General features: G+C 37.8%; 4 pseudogenes; all 4 read left to right on the top strand.

Annotated features, from left to right (window-relative positions):
- The first annotated feature begins 3,815 nt into the window (after positions 1-3,815).
- LOC146005857 (U2 spliceosomal RNA) lies at positions 3,816-3,951 on the top strand (annotated as a pseudogene).
- A 5,514-nt stretch (positions 3,952-9,465) lies between these two features.
- On the top strand, positions 9,466-9,601 carry LOC146005867 (U2 spliceosomal RNA; annotated as a pseudogene).
- A 3,808-nt stretch (positions 9,602-13,409) lies between these two features.
- Positions 13,410-13,545, top strand: LOC146005856 (U2 spliceosomal RNA; annotated as a pseudogene).
- Positions 13,546-17,354: 3,809 nt separating this feature from the next.
- On the top strand, positions 17,355-17,490 carry LOC146005855 (U2 spliceosomal RNA; annotated as a pseudogene).
- The last annotated feature ends 5,853 nt before the right edge of the window (positions 17,491-23,343 follow it).

Raw genomic sequence — 23,343 nt, 5'->3', positions numbered from 1 at the left:
TTTTTTGCCTGGGAGTGGTGAAAAGTCTGGCTGAGTACCTTCACCTCTGGCTTTGGTAGGAGGTGTTGTTTCCTTAAATCCACTGGTAAGAGGGGGAGAAACACTGGGCCTAGTAGTTTGACTCTCTTGACGGGGTTCGTAGCCCCCGAAGGATGAGCCAGCGAAAGGCTCAGTCTAGTATCCATTCCCAAGGAGCGGAGAAAGGCTGGGACTGAGTAGATGGCTCCTGTTCTAGAGGTTCGTAGCCTCTGATGGGGAGACCACGAAAGGCCCAGCTTAGTACCTTAACCTTGGGATCGGAGAAACACTGAGACTGAGTAGATTGCTCTTCCGAGGGGGGTGCAGCCCCTAAGGGAGTCTTTCGAAAAGCCCAGTGGAGTACCCATTCCCATGCCAGGGGCTGGAAAGTGCCCTATGATGGGAGCAGAGAAACACTTGGTCGGACGCTGATCGGTCGGCTGCTTGGAGTCTGAGGCTGCACTGTGCCCCCGGGGAAACTCGGGGGTGCCGAACATGCACAGGTGATCCCAAAATCACCATGCACTAGTATGGCACTAGCACTGCGCACTTCCCTCTAGGTTAGTGCTTCACGTCCTTACCTCGTAATTTTGGATGGGGTAGGACAATTTTTCACACCCCCACCCCGGCCCTCTGGCTGGGGTCCTCTTTATTATTTATTTCTCTTCTTCTCACGTTCATGCACTTTTCACGTTTTCTGTTTTCTGTAGTTTGTCACTTTTTTTGGGTAGTGTGGTCGACCCTTACGGGCCTTCCATTTCCCCAACGTGCCAAGGGTCTCGCCTTTTGGGGAGAGCTGCGGTCCCCCCGAGGCCGACCCCGAGCCGCACGGCGGAGGGAAGTCCACTGAGGGTCTCTCCAAACCTTCGGGTGCGGAGGACCCACCGTCCTAACCCTTCCGGGGGTTGAGGAAAGAGGGTCTCTCTAAGCTTCGGCGAAGAGGACCCACCATTCCCTATTTTCCCCTCTTCGGCCTTATGGTTGAGAGGGGTTAGGGGAAAAACGGGGCCCGTCTCCTTCGAGAAATAAGCCCATTCGATAGCACGGCCCCCTTTGCACGTGTTTAGGCACAGCACTGGTAGGGAGCACACCTCGGGCTCCTGAGTTTCTTCAAACTCATCTGCCCCACATGCAGTGCATATGGTTTTGTCTATTTTGAGAACAAATTTGTACTGCGATAATATCTGAATAAGGGCCTTTGTGTTGCTTTATGTTTTTTATGCAGGTTATGTAGTTTTATGTTGCTAATGTTGTTTTATGTTGCTTTATGTGGTGTTATTTTGGTCATTTTGCTTTCATTGAAGTTACTATTATGTATGTTAATTTATGATAATATATGTTAATTTATGATAATTTATGCGGTTTCAGATTTTTATGTTGTTTGGGTTGCTTTATGTTATTTTGTGTTGCTTCAAGTTTTTTATGCAGTTTATGTAGTTTTAGGTTGTTTTATGTTGCTTATGTTGCTTTATGTGGTGTTATGTTGGTCCTTTTGCTTTCAGAAAAATTACTACAATTTATGTTAATGTATGTTAATTTGTGGTAATTTATGTAAATTTATGATCATCTATGCGGTTTCCGATTTTTATGTTGTTTGTGTTGCTTTATGTTATTTTGTGTAGCTTCATGTGTTTTTATGCAGTTTATGTAGTTTTATGTTGCTTATGTGGCTTTATGTGTTGTTATTTAGGTCCTTTTGCTTTAAGAAAACTACTACAATCTATGTTAATCTATGTTAATCTATGTTAATCTATGTTAATGTATGTACATTTATGTAAATTTATGTAAATTTGTGATAATTTATGCGGTTTCGGATTTTTACGTTGTTTGTGTTGCTTTATTTTATTTTGTGTTGCTTCATGTATTTTTATGCAGTTTACTTAGTTTTATGTTGCTTATGTGACTTTATGTGGTGTTATTTAGGTCATTTTGCTTTCATTGAAATTACTATAATTTATGTTAATTTATGTTAATTTATGGTAATTTGTGAGGTTGCAGATTTTTATATTGTTTATGTTGTGTTATGGTTTTTGTGTTGCTCTATGTTTTTTATGCAGGTTATGTAGTTTTATGTTGCTAATGTTGTTTTATGTTGCTTTATGTGGTGTTATGTTGGTCCTTTTGCTTTCATTAAACTTACTACAATTTATGTTAATTTATGTTAATTTATGTTAATGTATGTTCATTTATGACAATTTATGATAATTTATTATAATTTATGCGGTTTCAGATTTTTATGTTGTTTGTGTTACTGTATGTTATTTTGGCCCTTATTCAGATCTGATCACAGTACAAATTTGATCTCAAAATGGGAAAAACCATGTGCACAGCAGGTGGGGCAGATGTAACTTGTAAAGAGAGAGTTAGATTTGTGTGAGTTATTTTGTTTCTGTGCAGGATAAATACTGGCTGCATTATGTTTACACTGCAATTTAGATTTCAGTTTCAACACACCCCACCCAAATTTAACTCTCTCTGCACATGTTAAGTCTGCTCTACCTGCAGTGCATATGGTTTTGCCTATTTTGAGAACAAATTTGTACTGCGATAAGATCTGAATAAGGGCCTTTGTGTTGCTTTATGTTTTTTTATGCAGGTTATGTAGTTTTATGTTGCTAATAATGTTTTATGTTGCTTTATGTGGTGTTATTTTGATCATTTTGCTTTCATTGAAGTTACTATTATGTATGTTAATATATGATAATATATGTTAATTTATGATAATTTATGTTGTTTCAGATTTTTATGTTGTTTGGGTTGCTTTATGTTGTTTTATGTTGCTTATGTTGCTTTATGTGGTGTTATGTTGGTCCTTTTGCTTTCAGAAAACTACTACAATTTATGTTAATCTATGTTCATGTATGTTAATTTATGTTAATGTATGTAAATTAATGTAAATTTATGTAAATTGTTGATAATTTATGCGGTTTCAGATTTTTATGTTGTTTGTGTTGCTTTATGTTATTTTGTGTTGCTTCATGTATTTTTATGCAGTTTATGTAGTTTTATGCAACATAAAATGTGACTTTATGTGGTATTATTTATGTCATTTTGCTTTCATTGAAATTACTATAATTTATGTTAATTTATGATAATTTATGCGGTTGCAGATTTTTATGTTGTTTATGTTGTGTTATGGTTTTTGTGTTGCTTTATGTTTTTTGTGCAGGTTATGTAGTTTTATGTTGCTAATGTTGTTTTATGTTGCTTTATTTGGTGTTATGTTGGTCCTTTTGCTTTCATTAAACTTCCTACAATTTATGTTAATTTATGTTAATGTATGTTAATTTATGTAAATTTATGATAATTTATGCGGTTTCAGATTTTTATGTTGTTTGTGTTGCTTTATGTTATTTTGTGTTGCTTCATGTATTTTTATGCAGTTTATGTAGTTTTATGTTGCTTATGTGACTTCATGTGGTGTTATTTAGGTCATTTTGCTTTCATTGAAATTACTATAATTTATGTTAATTTATGTTAATATATGTTCATTTATGTTAATTTATGACAATTTATGATAATTTATTATAATTTATGCTGTTTCAGATTTTTATGTTGTTTGTGTTACTGTATGTTATTTTGGCCCTTATTCAGATCTGATCACAGTACAAATTTGTTCTCAAAATGGGAAAAACCATGTGCACAGCAGGTGGGGCAGATGTAACTTGTAAAGAGAGAGTTAGATTTGTGTGAGTTATTTTGTTTCTGTGCAGGATAAATACTGGCTGCATTATGTTTACACTGCAATTTAGATTTCAGTTTCAACACACCCCACCCAAATGTAACTCTCTCTTCACATTTTACCTCGGCCTTTTGGCTAAGATCAAGTGTAGTATCTGTTCTTATCAGTGGGTATGGACTGGCCTCTGGCAGAGAATAGAGAAAGGCTGGACTGAGTAGCTGCTCTGATGGGTGGAGGGTGTGGGACCCCTCTTTTTTGCCTGGGAGTGGTGAAAAGTCTGGCTGAGTACCTTCACCTCTGCCTTTGGTAGGAGGTGTTGTTTCCTTAAATCCACTGGTAAGAGGGGGGGAGAAACACTGGGCCTAGTAGTTTGACTCTCTTGACGGGGTTCGTAGCCCCCGAAGGATGAGCCAGCAAAAGGCTCAGTCTAGTATCCATTCCAAAGGAGCGGAGAAAGGCTGGGACTGAGTAGATGGCTCCTGTTCTAGAGGTTCGTAGCCTCTGATGGGGAGACCGCGAAAGGCCCAGCTTAGTACCTTAACCTTGGGATCGGAGAAACACTGAGACTGAGTAGATTGCTCTTCCGAGGGGGGTGCAGCCCCTAAGGGAGTCTTTCGAAAAGCCCAGTGGAGTACCCATTCCCATGCCAGGGGCTGGAAAGTGCCCTATGATGGGAGCAGAGAAACACTTGGTCGGACGCTGATCGGTCGGCTGCTTGGAGTCCGAGGCTGCACTGTGCCCCTGGGGAAACTCGGGGGTGCCGAACATGCATGGGTGATCCCAAAATCACCATGCACTAGTATGGCACTAGCACTGCGCACTTCCCTCTAGGTTAGTGCTTCACGTCCTTACCTCGTCATTTTGGATGGGGTAGGATAATTTTTCACACCCCCACCCCGGCCCTCTGGCTGGGGTCCTCTTTATTATTTATTTCTCTTCTTCTCACGTTCATGCACTTTTCACGTTTTCTGTTTTCTGTAGTTTGTCACTTTTTTTGGGTAGTGTGGTCGACCCTTACGGGCCTTCCATTTCCCCAACGTGCCAAGGGTCTCGCCTTTTGGGGAGAGCTGCGGTCATCCCGAGGCCGACCCCGAGCCGCACGGCGGAGGGAAGTCCACTGAGGGTCTCTCCAAACCTTCGGGTGCGGAGGACCCACCGTCCTAACCCTTCCGGGGGTTGAGGAAAGAGGGTCTCTCTAAGCTTCGGCGAAGAGGACCCACCATTCCCTATTTTCCCCTCTTCGGCCTTATGGTTGAGAGGGGTTAGGGGAAAAACGGGGCCCGTCTCCTTCGAGAGATAAGCCCATTCGATAGCACGGCCCCCTTTGCACGTGTTTAGGCACAGCACTGGTGGTAGGGAGCACACCTCGGGCTCCTGAGTTTCTTCAAACTCATCTGCCCCACATGCAGTGCATATGGTTTTGCCTATTTTGAGAACAAATTTGTACTGCGATAATATCTGAATAAGGGCCTTTGTGTTGCTTTATGTTTTTTATGCAGGTTATGTAGTTTTATGTTGCTAATGTTGTTTTATGTTGCTTTATGTGGTGTTATTTTGGTCATTTTCCTTTCATTGAAGTTACTATTATGTATGTTAATTTATGATAATATATGTTAATTTATGATAATTTATGCGGTTTCAAATTTTTATGTTGTTTGTGTTGCTTTATGTTATTTTGTGTTGCTTCAAGTTTTTTATGCAGTTTATGTAGTTTTAGGTTGTTTTATGTTGCTTATGTTGCTTTATGTGGTGTTATGTTGGTCCTTTTGCTTTCAGAAAAATTACTACAATTTATGTTAATGTATGTTAATTTGTGTTAATTTATGTAAATTTATGATCATCTATGCGGTTTCCGATTTTTATGTTGTTTGTGTTGCTTTATGTTATTTTGTGTAGCTTCATGTGTTTTTATGCAGTTTATGTAGTTTTATGTTGCTTATGTGAATTTATGTGGTGTTATTTAGGTCATTTTGCTTTCAGAAAACTACTACAATCTATGTTAATTTATGTTAATTTATGTAAATTTATGATCATCTATGCGGTTTCCGATTTTTATGTTGTTTGTGTTGCTTTATGTTATTTTGTGTTGCTTCAAGTTTTTTATGCAGTTTATGTAGTTTTAGGTTGTTTTATGTTGCTTATGTTGCTTTATGTGATGTTATGTTGGTCCTTTTGCTTTCAGAAAAATTACTACAATTTATGTTAATGTATGTTAATTTGTGTTAATTTATGTAAATTTATGATCATCTATGCGGTTTCCGATTTTTATGTTGTTTGTGTTGCTTTATGTTATTTTGTGTAGCTTCATGTGTTTTTATGCAGTTTATGTAGTTTTATGTTGCTTATGTGGCTTTATGTGGTGTTATTTAGGTCCTTTTGCTTTCAGAAAACTACTACAATCTATGTTAATCTATGTTAATTTATGTTAATGTATGTAAATTTATGTAAATTTCTGTTAATTTATTCGGTTGCAGATTTTTATGTTGTTTATGTTGTGTTATGGTTTTTGTGTTGCTTTATGTTTTTTTATGCAGGTTATGTAGTTTTATGTTGCTTATGTGACTTTATGTGGTATTATTTAGGTCATTTTGCTTTCATTGAAATTTCTATAATTTATGTTAATTTATGATAATTTATGATAATTTATGCGGTTGCAGATTTTTATGTGGTTTATGTTGTGTTTATGTTTTTTATGCAGTTTATGTAGTTTTATGTTGCTAATGTTGTTTTATTTTGCTTTATGTGGTGTTATGTTGGTCCTTTGGCTTTCATTAAACTTCCTACAATTTATGTTAATTTATGTTAATGTATGTTAATTTTTGTAAATTTATGATAATTTATGCAGTTTCAGATTTTTATGTTGTTTGTGCTGCTTTATGTTATTTTGTGTTGATTCATGTATTTTTATGCAGTTTATGTAGTTTTATGTTGCTTATGTGACTTTATGTGGTGTTATTTAGGTCATTTTGCTTTCATTGAAATTACTATAATTTATGTTAATTTATGTTCATTTATGTTAATTTATGAAAATTTATGATAATGTATGCGGTTGCAGATTTTTATGTTGTTTATGTTGTGTTATGGTTTTTGTGTTCTTTATGTTTTTTATGCAAGTTATGTAGTTTTATGTTGCTAATGTTGTTTTATGTTGCTTTATGTGGTGTTATGTTGGTCCTTTTGCTTTCATTAAACTTACTACAATTTATGTTAATTTATGTTAATTTATGTTAATGTATGGTCATTTATGACAATTTATGATAATTTATTATAATTTATGCGGTTTCAGATTTTTATGTTGTTTGTGTTACTGTATGTTATTTTGGCCCTTATTCAGATCTGATCACAGTACAAATTTGTTCTCAAAATGGGAAAAACCATGTGCCCAACAGGTGGGGCAGATGTAACTTGTAAAGAGAGAGTTTGATTTGTGTGTTATTTTGTTTCTGTGCAGGATAAATACTGGCTGCATTATGTTTACACTGCAATTTAGATTTCAGTTTCAACACACCCCACCCAAATGTAACTCTCTCTGCACATGTTACCTCGGCCTTATGGCTAAGATCAAGTGTAGTATCTGTTCTTATCAGTGGGTATGGACTGGCCTCTGGCAGAGAATAGAGAAAGGCTGGACTGAGTAGCTGCTCTGATGGGTGGAGGGTGTGGGACCCCTCTTTTTTGCCTGGGAGTGGTGAAACGTCTGGCTGAGTACCTTCACCTCTGCCTTTGGTAGGAGGTGTTGTTTCCTTAAATCCACTGGTAAGAGGGGGGAGAAACACTGGGCCTAGTAGTTTGACTCACCATGCACTAGTATGGCACTAGCACTGCGCACTTCCCTCTAGGTTAGTGCTTCACATCCTTACCTCGTCATTTTGGATGGGGTAGGACAATTTTTCACACCCCCACCCCGGCCCTCTGGCTGGGGCCCTCTTTATTATTTATTTCTCTTCTTCTCACGTTCATGCACTTTTCACGTTTTCTGTTTTCTGTAGTTTGTCACTTTTTTTGGGTTGTGTGGTCGACCCTTACGGGCCTTCCTTTTCCCCAACGTGCCAAAGCTCTCGCCTTTTGGGGAGAGCTGCGGTCCCCCCGAGGCCGACCCCGAGCCGCAAGGCGGAAGGAAGTCCACTGAGGGTCTCTCCAAACCTTCGGGTGCGGAGGACCCACCGTCCTAACCCTTCCGGGGGGTTGAGGAAAGAGGTTCTCTCTAAGCTTCGGTGAAGAGGACCCACCGTTCTCTATTTTCCCCTCTTCGGCCTTATGGTTGAGAGGGGTTAAGGGAAAATCGGGGCCCGTCTCCTTCGGGAGATAAGCCCATTCGATAGCACGGCCCCCTTTGCACATGTTTAGGCACAGCACTGTTGGTAGGGAGCACACCTCGGGTTCCTGAGTTTCTTCAAACTCATCTGCCCCACATGCAGTTCTTATGGTTTTGCCTATTTTGAGAACAAATTTGTACTGCGATAATATCTGAATAAGGGCCTTTGTGTTGCTTTATGTTTTTTATGCAGGTTATGTATTTTTATGTTGCTAATGTTGTTTTATGTTGCTTTCTGTGGTGTTATTTTGGTCATTTTGCTTTCATTGAAGTTACTATTATGTATGTTAATTTATGATAATATATGTTAATTTATGATAATTTATGCGGTTTCAGATTTTTATGTTGTTTGGGTTGCTTTATGTTATTTTGTGTTGCTTCAAGTTTTTTATGCAGTTTATGTAGTTTTAGGTTGTTTATGTTGCTTATGTTGCTTTATGTGGTGTTATGTTGGTCCTTTTGCTTTCAGAAAAATTACTACAATTTATGTTAATATATGTTAATTTGTGTTAATTTATGTAAATTTATGATCATCTATGCGGTTTCCGATTTTTATGTTGTTTGTGTTGCTTTATGTTATTTTGTGTAGCTTCATGTGTTTTTATGCAGTTTATGTAGTTTTATGTTGCTTATGTGGTGTTATTTAGGTCCTTTTGCTTTCAGAAAACTACTACAATCTATGTTAATCTATGTTAATCTATGTTATTGTATGTAAATTTATGTACATTTATGTAAATGTATGTAAATTTATGGTAATTTATGCGGTTTCAGATTTTTATGTTGTTTGTGTTGCTTTATGTTATTTTGTGTTGCTTCATGTATTTTTATGCAGTTTACGTAGTTTTATGTTGCTTATGTGACTTTATGTGGTGTTATTTAGGTAATTTTGCTTTCATTGAAATTACTATAATTTATGTTAATTTATGTTAATTTATGTTAATTTATGCTGCTGCAGATATTTATGTTGTTTATGTTGTGTTATGGTTTTTGTGTTGCGTTATGTAGTTTTATGTTGCTAATGTTGTTTTATGTTGCTTTATGTGGTGTTATGTTGGTCCTTTTGCTTTCATTAAACTTACTACAAGTTATGTTAATTTATGTTAATTTATGTTAATTTATGTTAATTTATGTTAATGTATGTTCATTTATGTTAATTTATGACAATTTATGATAATTTATTATAATTTATGCGGTTTCAGATTTTTATGTTGTTTGTGTTACTGTATGTTATTTTGGCCCTTATTCAGATCTGATCACAGTACAAATTTGTTCTCAAAATGGGAAAAACCATGTGCACAGCAGGTGGGGCAGATGTAACTTGTAAAGAGAGAGTTAGATTTGTGTGAGTTATTTTGTTTCTGTGCAGGATAAATACTGGCTGCATTATGTTTACACTGCAATTTAGATTTTAGTTTCAACCCACCCCACCCAAATGTAACTCTCTCTGCACATGTTACCTCGGCCTTTTGGCTAAGATCAAGTGTAGTATCTGTTCTTATCAGTTGGTATGAACTGGCCTCTGGCAGAGAATAGAGAAAGGCTGGACGGAGTAGCTGCTCTGATGGGTGGAGGGTGTGAGACCCCTCTTTTTTGCCTGGGAGTGGTGAAAAGTCTGGCTGAGTACCTTCACCTCTGGCTTTGGTAGGAGGTGTTGTTTCCTTAAATCCACTGGTAAGAGGGGGGGAGAAACACTGGGCCTAGTAGTTTGACTCTCTTGACGGGGTTCGTAGCCCCCGAAGGATGAGCCAGCGAAAGGCTCAGTCTAGTATCCATTCCCAAGGAGCGGAGAAAGGCTGGGACTGAGTAGATGGCTCCTGTTCTAGAGGTTCGTAGCCTCTGATGGGGAGACCACGAAAGGCCCAGCTTAGTACCTTAACCTTGGGATCGGAGAAACACTGAGACTGAGTAGATTGCTCTTCCGAGGGGGGTGCAGCCCCTAAGGGAGTCTTTCGAAAAGCCCAGTGGAGTACCCATTCCCATGCCAGGGGCTGGAAAGTGCCCTATGATGGGAGCAGAGAAACACTTGGTCGGACGCTGATCGGTCGGCTGCTTGGAGTCCGAGGCTGCACTGTGCCCCCGGGGAAACTCGGGGGTGCCGAACATGCACAGGTGATCCCAAAATCACCATGCACTAGTATGGCACTAGCACTGCGCACTTCCCTCTAGGTTAGTGCTTCACGTCCTTACCTCGTAATTTTGGATGGGGTAGGACAATTTTTCACACCCCCACCCCGGCCCTCTGGCTGGGGTCCTCTTTATTATTTATTTCTCTTCTTCTCATGTTCATGCACTTTTCACGTTTTCTGTTTTCTGTAGTTTGTCACTTTTTTTGGGTAGTGTGGTCGACCCTTACGGGCCTTCCATTTCCCCAACGTGCCAAGGGTCTCGCCTTTTGGGGAGAGCTGCGGTCCCCCCGAGGCCGACCCCGAGCCGCACGGCGGAGGGAAGTCCACTGAGGGTCTCTCCAAACCTTCGGGTGCGGAGGACCCACCGTCCTAACCCTTCCGGGGGTTGAGGAAAGAGGGTCTCTCTAAGCTTCGGCGAAGAGGACCCACCATTCCCTATTTTCCCCTCTTCGGCCTTATGGTTGAGAGGGGTTAGGGGAAAAACGGGGCCCGTCTCCTTCGAGAGATAAGCCCATTCGATAGCACGGCCCCCTTTGCACGTGTTTAGGCACAGCACTGGTGGTAGGGAGCACACCTCGGGCTCCTGAGTTTCTTCAAACTCATCTGCCCCACATGCAGTGCATATGGTTTTGCCTATTTTGAGAACAAATTTGTACTGCGATAATATCTGAATAAGGGCCTTTGTGTTGCTTTATGTTTTTTATGCAGGTTATGTAGTTTTATGTTGCTAATGTTGTTTTATGTTGCTTTATGTGGTGTTATTTTGGTCATTTTGCTTTCATTGAAGTTACTATTATGTATGTTAATTTATGATAATATATGTTAATTTATGATAATTTATGCGGTTTCAAATTTTTATGTTGTTTGTGTTGCTTTATGTTATTTTGTGTTGCTTCAAGTTTTTTATGCAGTTTATGTAGTTTTAGGTTGTTTTATGTTGCTTATGTTGCTTTATGTGGTGTTATGTTGGTCCTTTTGCTTTCAGAAAAATTACTACAATTTATGTTAATGTATGTTAATTTGTGTTAATTTATGTAAATTTATGATCATCTATGCGGTTTCCGATTTTTATGTTGTTTGTGTTGCTTTATGTTATTTTGTGTAGCTTCATGTGTTTTTATGCAGTTTATGTAGTTTTATGTTGCTTATGTGGCTTTATGTGGTGTTATTTAGGTCCTTTTGCTTTAAGAAAACTACTACAATCTATGTTAATCTATGTTAATCTATTTTAATGTATGTACATTTATGTAAATTTATGTAAATTTGTGATAATTTATGCGGTTTCGGATTTTTATGTTGTTTGTGTTGCTTTATTTTATTTTGTGTTGCTTCATGTATTTTTATGCAGTTTACTTAGTTTTATGTTGCTTATGTGACTTTATGTGGTGTTATTTAGGTCATTTTGCTTTCATTGAAATTACTATAATTTATGTTAATTTTTGTTAATTTATGATAATTTGTGAGGTTGCAGATTTTTATGTTGTTTATGTTGTGTTATGGTTTTTGTGTTGCTCTATGTTTTTTATGCAGGTTATGTAGTTTTATGTTGCTAATGTTGTTTTATGTTGCTTTATGTGGTGTTATGTTGGTCCTTTTGCTTTCATTAAACTTACTACAATTTATGTTAATTTATGTTAATTTATGTTAATGTATGTTCATTTATGACAATTTATGATAATTTATTATAATTTATGCGGTTTCAGATTTTTATGTTGTTTGTGTTACTGTATGTTATTTTGGCCCTTATTCAGATCTGATCACAGTACAAATTTGATCTCAAAATGGGAAAAACCATGTGCACAGCAGGTGGGGCAGATGTAACTTGTAAAGAGAGAGTTAGATTTGTGTGAGTTATTTTGTTTCTGTGCAGGATAAATACTGGCTGCATTATGTTTACACTGCAATTTAGATTTCAGTTTCAACACACCCCACCCAAATTTAACTCTCTCTGCACATGTTAAGTCTGCTCTACCTGCAGTGCATATGGTTTTGCCTATTTTGAGAACAAATTTGTACTGCGATAAGATCTGAATAAGGGCCTTTGTGTTGCTTTATGTTTTTTTATGCAGGTTATGTAGTTTTATGTTGCTAATAATGTTTTATGTTGCTTTATGTGGTGTTATTTTGATCATTTTGCTTTCATTGAAGTTACTATTATGTATGTTAATATATGATAATATATGTTAATTTATGATAATTTATGTTGTTTCAGATTTTTATGTTGTTTGGGTTGCTTTATGTTGTTTTATGTTGCTTATGTTGCTTTATGTGGTGTTATGTTGGTCCTTTTGCTTTCAGAAAACTACTACAATTCATGTTAATCTATGTTCATGTATGTTAATTTATGTTAATGTATGTAAATTAATGTAAATTTATGTAAATTGTTGATAATTTATGCGGTTTCAGATTTTTATGTTGTTTGTGTTGCTTTGTTATTTTGTGTTGCTTCATGTATTTTTATGCAGTTTATGTAGTTTTATGCAACATAAAATGTGACTTTATGTGGTATTATTTATGTCATTTTGCTTTCATTGAAATTACTATAATTTATGTTAATTTATGATAATTTATGCGGTTGCAGATTTTTATGTTGTTTATGTTGTGTTATGGTTTTTGTGTTGCTTTATGTTTTTTGTGCAGGTTATGTAGTTTTATGTTGCTAATGTTGTTTTATGTTGCTTTATTTGGTGTTATGTTGGTCCTTTTGCTTTCATTAAACTTCCTACAATTTATGTTAATTTATGTTAATGTATGTTAATTTATGTAAATTTATGATAATTTATGTGGTTTCATATTTTTATGTTGTTTGTGTTGCTTTATGTTATTTTGTGTTGCTTCATGTATTTTTATGCAGTTTATGTAGTTTTATGTTGCTTATGTGACTTCATGTGGTGTTATTTAGGTCATTTTGCTTTCATTGAAATTACTATAATTTATGTTAATTTATGTTAATATATGTTCATTTATGTTAATTTATGACAATTTATGATAATTTATTATAATTTATGCTGTTTCAGATTTTTATGTTGTTTGTGTTACTGTATGTTATTTTGGCCCTTATTCAGATCTGATCACAGTACAAATTTGTTCTCAAAATGGGAAAAACCATGTGCACAGCAGGTGGGGCAGATGTAACTTGTAAAGAGAGAGTTAGATTTGTGTGAGTTATTTTGTTTCTGTGCAGGATAAATACTGGCTGCATTATGTTTACACTGCAATTTAGATTTCAGTTTCAACACACCCCACCCAAATGTAACTCTCTCTTCACATTTTACCTCGGCCTTTTGGCTAAGATCAAGTGTAGTATCTGTTCTTATCAGTGGGTATGGACTGGCCTCTGGCAGAGAATAGAGAAAGGCTGGACTGAGTAGCTGCTCTGATGGGTGGAGGGTGTGGGACCCCTCTTTTTTGCCTGGGAGTGGTGAAAAGTCTGGCTGAGTACCTTCACCTCTGCCTTTGGTAGGAGGTGTTGTTTCCTTAAATCCACTGGTAAGAGGGGGGGAGAAACACTGGGCCTAGTAGTTTGACTCTCTTGACGGGGTTCGTAGCCCCCGAAGGATGAGCCAGCAAAAGGCTCAGTCTAGTATCCATTCCAAAGGAGCGGAGAAAGGCTGGGACTGAGTAGATGGCTCCTGTTCTAGAGGTTCGTAGCCTCTGATGGGGAGACCGCGAAAGGCCCAGCTTAGTACCTTAACCTTGGGATCGGAGAAACACTGAGACTGAGTAGATTGCTCTTCCGAGGGGGGTGCAGCCCCTAAGGGAGTCTTTCGAAAAGCCCAGTGGAGTACCCATTCCCATGCCAGGGGCTGGAAAGTGCCCTATGATGGGAGCAGAGAAACACTTGGTCGGACGCTGATCGGTCGGCTGCTTGGAGTCCGAGGCTGCACTGTGCCCCTGGGGAAACTCGGGGGTGCCGAACATGCATGGGTGATCCCAAAATCACCATGCACTAGTATGGCACTAGCACTGCGCACTTCCCTCTAGGTTAGTGCTTCACGTCCTTACCTCGTCATTTTGGATGGGGTAGGATAATTTTTCACACCCCCACCCCGGCCCTCTGGCTGGGGTCCTCTTTATTATTTATTTCTCTTCTTCTCACGTTCATGCACTTTTCACGTTTTCTGTTTTCTGTAGTTTGTCACTTTTTTTGGGTAGTGTGGTCGACCCTTACGGGCCTTCCATTTCCCCAACGTGCCAAGGGTCTCGCCTTTTGGGGAGAGCTGCGGTCATCCCGAGGCCGACCCCGAGCCGCACGGCGGAGGGAAGTCCACTGAGGGTCTCTCCAAACCTTCGGGTGCGGAGGACCCACCGTCCTAACCCTTCCGGGGGTTGAGGAAAGAGGGTCTCTCTAAGCTTCGGCGAAGAGGACCCACCATTCCCTATTTTCCCCTCTTTGGCCTTATGGTTGAGAGGGGTTAGGGGAAAAACGGGGCCCGTCTCCTTCGAGAGATAAGCCCATTCGATAGCACGGCCCCCTTTGCACGTGTTTAGGCACAGCACTGGTGGTAGGGAGCACACCTCGGGCTCCTGAGTTTCTTCAAACTCATCTGCCCCACATGCAGTGCATATGGTTTTGCCTATTTTGAGAACAAATTTGTACTGCGATAATATCTGAATAAGGGCCTTTGTGTTGCTTTATGTTTTTTATGCAGGTTATGTAGTTTTATGTTGCTAATGTTGTTTTATGTTGCTTTATGTGGTGTTATTTTGGTCATTTTGCTTTCATTGAAGTTACTATTATGTATGTTAATTTATGATAATATATGTTAATTTATGATAATTTATGCGGTTTCAAATTTTTATGTTGTTTGTGTTGCTTTATGTTATTTTGTGTTGCTTCAAGTTTTTTATGCAGTTTATGTAGTTTTAGGTTGTTTTATGTTGCTTATGTTGCTTTATGTGGTGTTATGTTGGTCCTTTTGCTTTCAGAAAAATTACTACAATTTATGTTAATGTATGTTAATTTGTGTTAATTTATGTAAATTTATGATCATCTATGCGGTTTCCGATTTTTATGTTGTTTGTGTTGCTTTATGTTATTTTGTGTAGCTTCATGTGTTTTTATGCAGTTTATGTAGTTTTATGTTGCTTATGTGGCTTTATGTGGTGTTATTTAGGTCCTTTTGCTTTAAGAAAACTACTACAATCTATGTTAATCTATGTTAATCTATGTTAATGTATGTACATTTATGTAAATTTATGTAAATTTGTGATAATTTATGCGGTTTCGGATTTTTATGTTGTTTGTGTTGCTTTATTTTATTTTGTGTTGCTTCATGTATTTTTATGCAGTTTACTTAGTTTTATGTTGCTTATGTGACTTTATGTGGTGTTATTTAGGTCATTTTGCTTTCATTGAAATTACTATAATTTATGTTAATTTTTGTTAATTTATGATAATTTGTGAGGTTGCAGATTTTTATGTTGTTTATGTTGTGTTATGGTTTTTGTGTTGCTCTATGTTTTTTTATGCAGGTTATGTAGTTTTATGTTGCTAATGTTGTTTTATGTTGCTTTATGTGGTGTTATGTTGGTCCTTTTGCTTTCATTAAACTTACTACAATTTATGTTAATTTATGTTAATTTATGTTAATGTATGTTCATTTATGACAATTTATGATAATTTATTATAATTTATGCGGTTTCAGATTTTTATGTTGTTTGTGTTACTGTATGTTATTTTGGCCCTTATTCAGATCTGATCACAGTACAAATTTGATCTCAAAATGGGAAAAACCATATGCACAGCAGGTGGGGCAGATGTAACTTGTAAAGAGAGAGTTAGATTTGTGTGAGTTATTTTGTTTCTGTGCAGGATAAATACTGGCTGCATTATGTTTACACTGCAATTTAGATTTCAGTTTCAACACACCCCACCCAAATTTAACTCTCTCTGCACATGTTAAGTCTGCTCTACCTGCAGTGCATATGGTTTTGCCTATTTTGAGAACAAATTTGTACTGCGATAAGATCTGAATAAGGGCCTTTGTGTTGCTTTATGTTTTTTTATGCAGGTTATGTAGTTTTATGTTGCTAATAATGTTTTATGTTGCTTTATGTGGTGTTATTTTGATCATTTTGCTTTCATTGAAGTTACTATTATGTATGTTAATATATGATAATATATGTTAATTTATGATAATTTATGTTGTTTCAGATTTTTATGTTGTTTGGGTTGCTTTATGTTGTTTTATGTTGCTTATGTTGCTTTATGTGGTGTTATGTTGGTCCTTTTGCTTTCAGAAAACTACTACAATTTATGTTAATCTATGTTCATGTATGTTAATTTATGTTAATGTATGTAAATTAATGTAAATTTATGTAAATTGTTGATAATTTATGCGGTTTCAGATTTTTATGTTGTTTGTGTTGCTTTGTTATTTTGTGTTGCTTCATGTATTTTTATGCAGTTTATGTAGTTTTATGCAACATAAAATGTGACTTTATGTGGTATTATTTATGTCATTTTGCTTTCATTGAAATTACTATAATTTATGTTAATTTATGATAATTTATGCGGTTGCAGATTTTTATGTTGTTTATGTTGTGTTATGGTTTTTGTGTTGCTTTATGTTTTTTGTGCAGGTTATGTAGTTTTATGTTGCTAATGTTGTTTTATGTTGCTTTATTTGGTGTTATGTTGGTCCTTTTGCTTTCATTAAACTTCCTACAATTTATGTTAATTTATGTTAATGTATGTTAATTTATGTAAATTTATGATAATTTATGTGGTTTCATATTTTTATGTTGTTTGTGTTGCTTTATGTTATTTTGTGTTGCTTCATGTATTTTTATGCAGTTTATGTAGTTTTATGTTGCTTATGTGACTTCATGTGGTGTTATTTAGGTCATTTTGCTTTCATTGAAATTACTATAATTTATGTTAATTTATGTTAATATATGTTCATTTATGTTAATTTATGACAATTTATGATAATTTATTATAATTTATGCTGTTTCAGATTTTTATGTTGTTTGTGTTACTGTATGTTATTTTGGCCCTTATTCAGATCTGATCACAGTACAAATTTGTTCTCAAAATGGGAAAAACCATGTGCACAGCAGGTGGGGCAGATGTAACTTGTAAAGAGAGAGTTAGATTTGTGTGAGTTATTTTGTTTCTGTGCAGGATAAATACTGGCTGCATTATGTTTACACTGCAATTTAGATTTCAGTTTCAACACACCCCACCCAAATGTAACTCTCTCTTCACATTTTACCTCGGCCTTTTGGCTAAGATCAAGTGTAGTATCTGTTCTTATCAGTGGGTATGGACTGGCCTCTGGCAGAGAATAGAGAAAGGCTGGACTGAGTAGCTGCTCTGATGGGTGGAGGGTGTGGGACCCCTCTTTTTTGCCTGGGAGTGGTGAAAAGTCTGGCTGAGTACCTTCACCTCTGCCTTTGGTAGGAGGTGTTGTTTCCTTAAATCCACTGGTAAGAGGGGGGGAGAAACACTGGGCCTAGTAGTTTGACTCTCTTGACGGGGTTCGTAGCCCCCGAAGGATGAGCCAGCAAAAGGCTCAGTCTAGTATCCATTCCAAAGGAGCGGAGAAAGGCTGGGACTGAGTAGATGGCTCCTGTTCTAGAGGTTCGTAGCCTCTGATGGGGAGACCGCGAAAGGCCCAGCTTAGTACCTTAACCTTGGGATCGGAGAAACACTGAGACTGAGTAGATTGCTCTTCCGAGGGGGGTGCAGCCCCTAAGGGAGTCTTTCGAAAAGCCCAGTGGAGTACCCATTCCCATGCCAGGGGCTGGAAAGTGCCCTATGATGGGAGCAGAGAAACACTTGGTCGGACGCTGATCGGTCGGCTGCTTGGAGTCCGAGGCTGCACTGTGCCCCTGGGGAAACTCGGGGGTGCCGAACATGCATGGGTGATCCCAAAATCACCATGCACTAGTATGGCACTAGCACTGCGCACTTCCCTCTAGGTTAGTGCTTCACGTCCTTACCTCGTCATTTTGGATGGGGTAGGATAATTTTTCACACCCCCACCCCGGCCCTCTGGCTGGGGTCCTCTTTATTATTTATTTCTCTTCTTCTCACGTTCATGCACTTTTCACGTTTTCTGTTTTCTGTAGTTTGTCACTTTTTTTGGGTAGTGTGGTCGACCCTTACGGGCCTTCCATTTCCCCAACGTGCCAAGGGTCTCGCCTTTTGGGGAGAGCTGCGGTCATCCCGAGGCCGACCCCGAGCCGCACGGCGGAGGGAAGTCCACTGAGGGTCTCTCCAAACCTTCGGGTGCGGAGGACCCACCGTCCTAACCCTTCCGGGGGTTGAGGAAAGAGGGTCTCTCTAAGCTTCGGCGAAGAGGACCCACCATTCCCTATTTTCCCCTCTTTGGCCTTATGGTTGAGAGGGGTTAGGGGAAAAACGGGGCCCGTCTCCTTCGAGAGATAAGCCCATTCGATAGCACGGCCCCCTTTGCACGTGTTTAGGCACAGCACTGGTGGTAGGGAGCACACCTCGGGCTCCTGAGTTTCTTCAAACTCATCTGCCCCACATGCAGTGCATATGGTTTTGCCTATTTTGAGAACAAATTTGTACTGCGATAATATCTGAATAAGGGCCTTTGTGTTGCTTTATGTTTTTTATGCAGGTTATGTAGTTTTATGTTGCTAATGTTGTTTTATGTTGCTTTATGTGGTGTTATTTTGGTCATTTTGCTTTCATTGAAGTTACTATTATGTATGTTAATTTATGATAATATATGTTAATTTATGATAATTTATGCGGTTTCAAATTTGTATGTTGTTTGTGTTGCTTTATGTTATTTTGTGTTGCTTCAAGTTTTTTATGCAGTTTATGTAGTTTTAGGTTGTTTTATGTTGCTTATGTTGCTTTATGTGGTGTTATGTTGGTCCTTTTGCTTTCAGAAAAATTACTACAATTTATGTTAATGTATGTTAATTTGTGTTAATTTATGTAAATTTATGATCATCTATGCGGTTTCCGATTTTTATGTTGTTTGTGTTGCTTTATGTTATTTTGTGTAGCTTCATGTGTTTTTATGCAGTTTATGTAGTTTTATGTTGCTTATGTGAATTTATGTGGTGTTATTTAGGTCATTTTGCTTTCAGAAAACTACTACAATCTATGTTAATTTATGTTAATTTATGTAAATTTATGATCATCTATGCGGTTTCCGATTTTTATGTTGTTTGTGTTGCTTTATGTTATTTTGTGTTGCTTCAAGTTTTTTATGCCTTTTATGTAGTTTTAGGTTGTTTTATGTTGCTTATGTTGCTTTATGTGATGTTATGTTGGTCCTTTTGCTTTCAGAAAAATTACTACAATTTATGTTAATGTATGTTAATTTGTGTTAATTTATGTAAATTTATGATCATCTATGCGGTTTCCGATTTTTATGTTGTTTGTGTTGCTTTATGTTATTTTGTGTAGCTTCATGTGTTTTTATGCAGTTTATGTAGTTTTATGTTGCTTATGTGGCTTTATGTGGTGTTATTTAGGTCCTTTTGCTTTCAGAAAACTACTACAATCTATGTTAATCTATGTTAATTTATGTTAATGTATGTAAATTTATGTAAATTTCTGTTAATTTATTCGGTTGCAGATTTTTATGTTGTTTATGTTGTGTTATGGTTTTTGTGTTGCTTTATGTTTTTTTATGCAGGTTATGTAGTTTTATGTTGCTTATGTGACTTTATGTGGTATTATTTAGGTCATTTTGCTTTCATTGAAATTTCTATAATTTATGTTAATTTATGATAATTTATGATAATTTATGCGGTTGCAGATTTTTATGTGGTTTATGTTGTGTTTATGTTTTTTATGCAGTTTATGTAGTTTTATGTTGCTAATGTTGTTTTATTTTGCTTTATGTGGTGTTATGTTGGTCCTTTGGCTTTCATTAAACTTCCTACAATTTATGTTAATTTATGTTAACCCCTTCCTGACAGAGCTAGTGTTTGCGTTCCTGACAGAGCCATTTTTTTCAAATCTGACATGTCTCACTTAAGTGGGGATAACTTTTTTTTGCTTTTACTTATCCCAGTGATTTTGAGATTGTTTTTTCGTGACACATTGTACTTCAAATTAGTGGTAAACTTGGGTCGATACAGTCTGTGTTTTTTTGTGAAAAATACCAAAATGTCGTAAAAAAATGGAAAATTTAGCGATTTGCAAAATGTTAAATTTTCTGCTTGTGAGACAAATAATCTTACCACTCAAAATAGTTAATAACTAACATAGACCATATGTCTACTTTATGTTTCCATCATTATTTCAACTTCCTTTTAATTTTTTTGGACACTAGGAGGCTTACAATATGAATAGCAAATTCTCAAATTTTCAAGAAAATTTCAAACACTGATTTTTTTAGGGACCAGTTCAGTTCTGATGTGACTTTGAGGGACTTGTATGTGAGACACCCCCATAAATGATGCCATTTCAAAAACTGCACCCCTCACAGTATTCAAAACAGCATTTTGGAAGTTTGTTAACCCTTTAGGTGTTTCACAGGAATTAAAACAAAGTGTAGGTGAAATTTCAAAATTTCATTTTTTTTGCAGATTTGCAATTTTAATAAATTTTTCTAAGGAACACAGTACATTTTACTAGAGAAATGTGACTAAAAATTGATTCCCCCAATTCTTTTGTTTTCATAAATATCCTATATGTGGCCCTAGTGTGCACGTTGACCAAACCACAGGCTTCATAATAGAAGGAGCAACTACTTGATTTTGGAGCCTCCTTTTTATGAGATTATTTTTTAGGCACCATGTAGGTTTCTAGGCACCATAAGATGCTAAAATTTAGGAACACCCCCACAAGTGACCCCATTTTGCAAACTACACCCCTCAGGGAATTCATCTAGGGGTATAGTGTACATTTCAAACCCCCAGGGGTTTCACCAATTGTGGTACAACTGGGCAGTGAAAATGAAAAATTAAATTTTTTACACAAAAATGCAGTTCTGGCTCAAAATTTTTCATTTTCACAAGGAATGAAGGAGACAAAGCCCCCCAAAATCTGTGCCCCAATTTCTACCGAGTACGGCAATGCCTCACATGTGACCAAAAAATACCAGTTGGGTGCATGGCAGGACTCAGAAGGGAAGGAGTGATTTTTGGATTTTGCAGCTCAGATTCTGGTGGAATTTTGGTGGGTGCTATGTCGCATTAGCAAGACCCCCCAAGCAACAAGACAGTGGAACCCCCCCACAAGTGACCCCATTTTGCAAACTACACCCCTCAGGGAATTCATCTAGGGGTATAGTGTACATTTTAAACCCCCAGGGGTTTCACCAATTTTGATACAAGTGGGCAGTGAAAATGAAAAATTACATTTTTTTACACAAAAATGCAGTTCTGGCTCAAAATTTTTCATTTTCAGAAGGTATGAAGGAGAAAAAGCACCCCAAAATCTGTGCCCCAATTTCTCCCGAGTACGGCAATGCCTCACATGTGACCAAAAAGTACCAGTTGGGTGCATGGCAGGACTCAGAAGGGAAGGAGTGATTTTTGGATTTTGCAGCACAGATTTTGGTGGAATGAATGGTGGGTGCTATGTTGCACCAATACAGTGGAACCCCCCCACAAGTCACCCCATTTTGCAAAGTACACCCCTCAGGGAATTCATCTAGGGGTATAGTGTACATTTCAAACCCCCAGGGGTTTCACCAATTTTGATACAAGTGGGCAGTGAAAATGAAAAATTACATTTTTTTACACAAAAATGCAGTTCTGGCTCAAAATTTTTAATTTTCACAAGGAATGAAGGAGAAAAAGCACCCCAAAATCTGTGCCCCAATTTCTCCCGAGTACGGCAATGCCTCACATGTGACCAAAAAATTCCAGTTGGGTGCATGGCAGGACTCAGAAGGGAAGGAGTGATTTTTGGATTTTGCAGCTCAGATTCTGGTGGAATTTTGGTGGGTGCTATGTCGCATTAGCAAGACCCCCCAAGCACCAATACAGTGGAAACCCCCACAAGTGACCCCATTTTGCAAACTACACCCCTCAGGGAATTCATCTAGGGGTATAGTGTACATTTCAAACCCCCAGGGGTTTCACCAATTTTGATACAAGTGGGCAGTGAACATGAAAAATTACATTTTTTTACACAAAAATGCAGTTCTGGCTCAAAATTTTTCATTTTCACAAGGAATGAAGGAGACAAAGCCCCCCAAAATCTGTGCCCCAATTTCTCCCGAGTACGGCAATGCCTCACATGTGACCAAAAAATACCAGTTGGGTGCCTGGCAGGACTCAGAAGGGAAGGAGTGATTTTTGGATTTTGCAGCTCAGATTCTGGTGGAATTTTGGTGGGTGCTATGTCGCATTAGCAAGACCCCCCAAGCACCAATACAGTGGAACCCCCCCACAAGTGACCCCATTTTGCAAACTACACCCCTCAGGGAATTCATCTAGGGGTATAGTGTACATTTCAAACCCCCAGGGGTTTCACCAATTTTGATACAAGTGGGCAGTGAACATGAAAAATTACATTTTTTTACACAAAAATGCAGTTCTGGCTCAAAATTTTTCATTTTCACAAGGAATGAAGGAGAAAAAGCACCCCAAAATCTGTGCCCCAATTTCTCCCGAGTACGGCAATGCCTCACATGTGACCAAAAAATACCAGTTGGGTGCATGGCAGGACTCAGAAGGGAAGGAGTGAGTTTTGGATTTTGCAGCTCAGATTCTGGTGGAATTTTGGTGGGTGCTATGTCGCATTAGCAAGACCCCCCAAGCACCAAGACAGTGGAACCCCCCCACAAGTGACCCCATTTTGCAAACTACACCCCTCAGGGAATTCATCTAGGGGTATAGTGTACATTTCAAACCCCCAGGGGTTTCACCAATTTTGATACAAGTGGGCAGTGAACATGAAAAATTACATTTTTTTACACAAAAATGCAGTTCTGGCTCAAAATTTTTCATTTTCAGAAGGTATGAAGGAGAAAAAGCACCCCAAAATCTGTGCCCCAATTTCTCCCGAGTACGGCAATGCCTCACATGTGACCAAAAAGTACCAGTTGGGTGCATGGCAGGACTCAGAAGGGAAGGAGTGATTTTTGGATTTTGCAGCACAGATTTTGGTGGAATGAATGGTGGGTGCTATGTTGCACCAATACAGTGGAACCCCCCCACAAGTCACCCCATTTTGCAAAGTACACCCCTCAGGGAATTCATCTAGGGGTATAGTGTACATTTCAAACCCCCAGGGGTTTCACCAATTT

The sequence above is a fragment of the Crinia signifera genome, chromosome 5, assembly GCF_055691185.1.
Source record: "Crinia signifera chromosome 5, ASM5569118v1, whole genome shotgun sequence".
NCBI lineage: Eukaryota > Metazoa > Chordata > Amphibia > Anura > Myobatrachidae > Crinia > Crinia signifera.
Note: the sequence above shows the minus strand (reverse complement) of the source record. Positions and strands in the feature narration are given on the sequence as shown.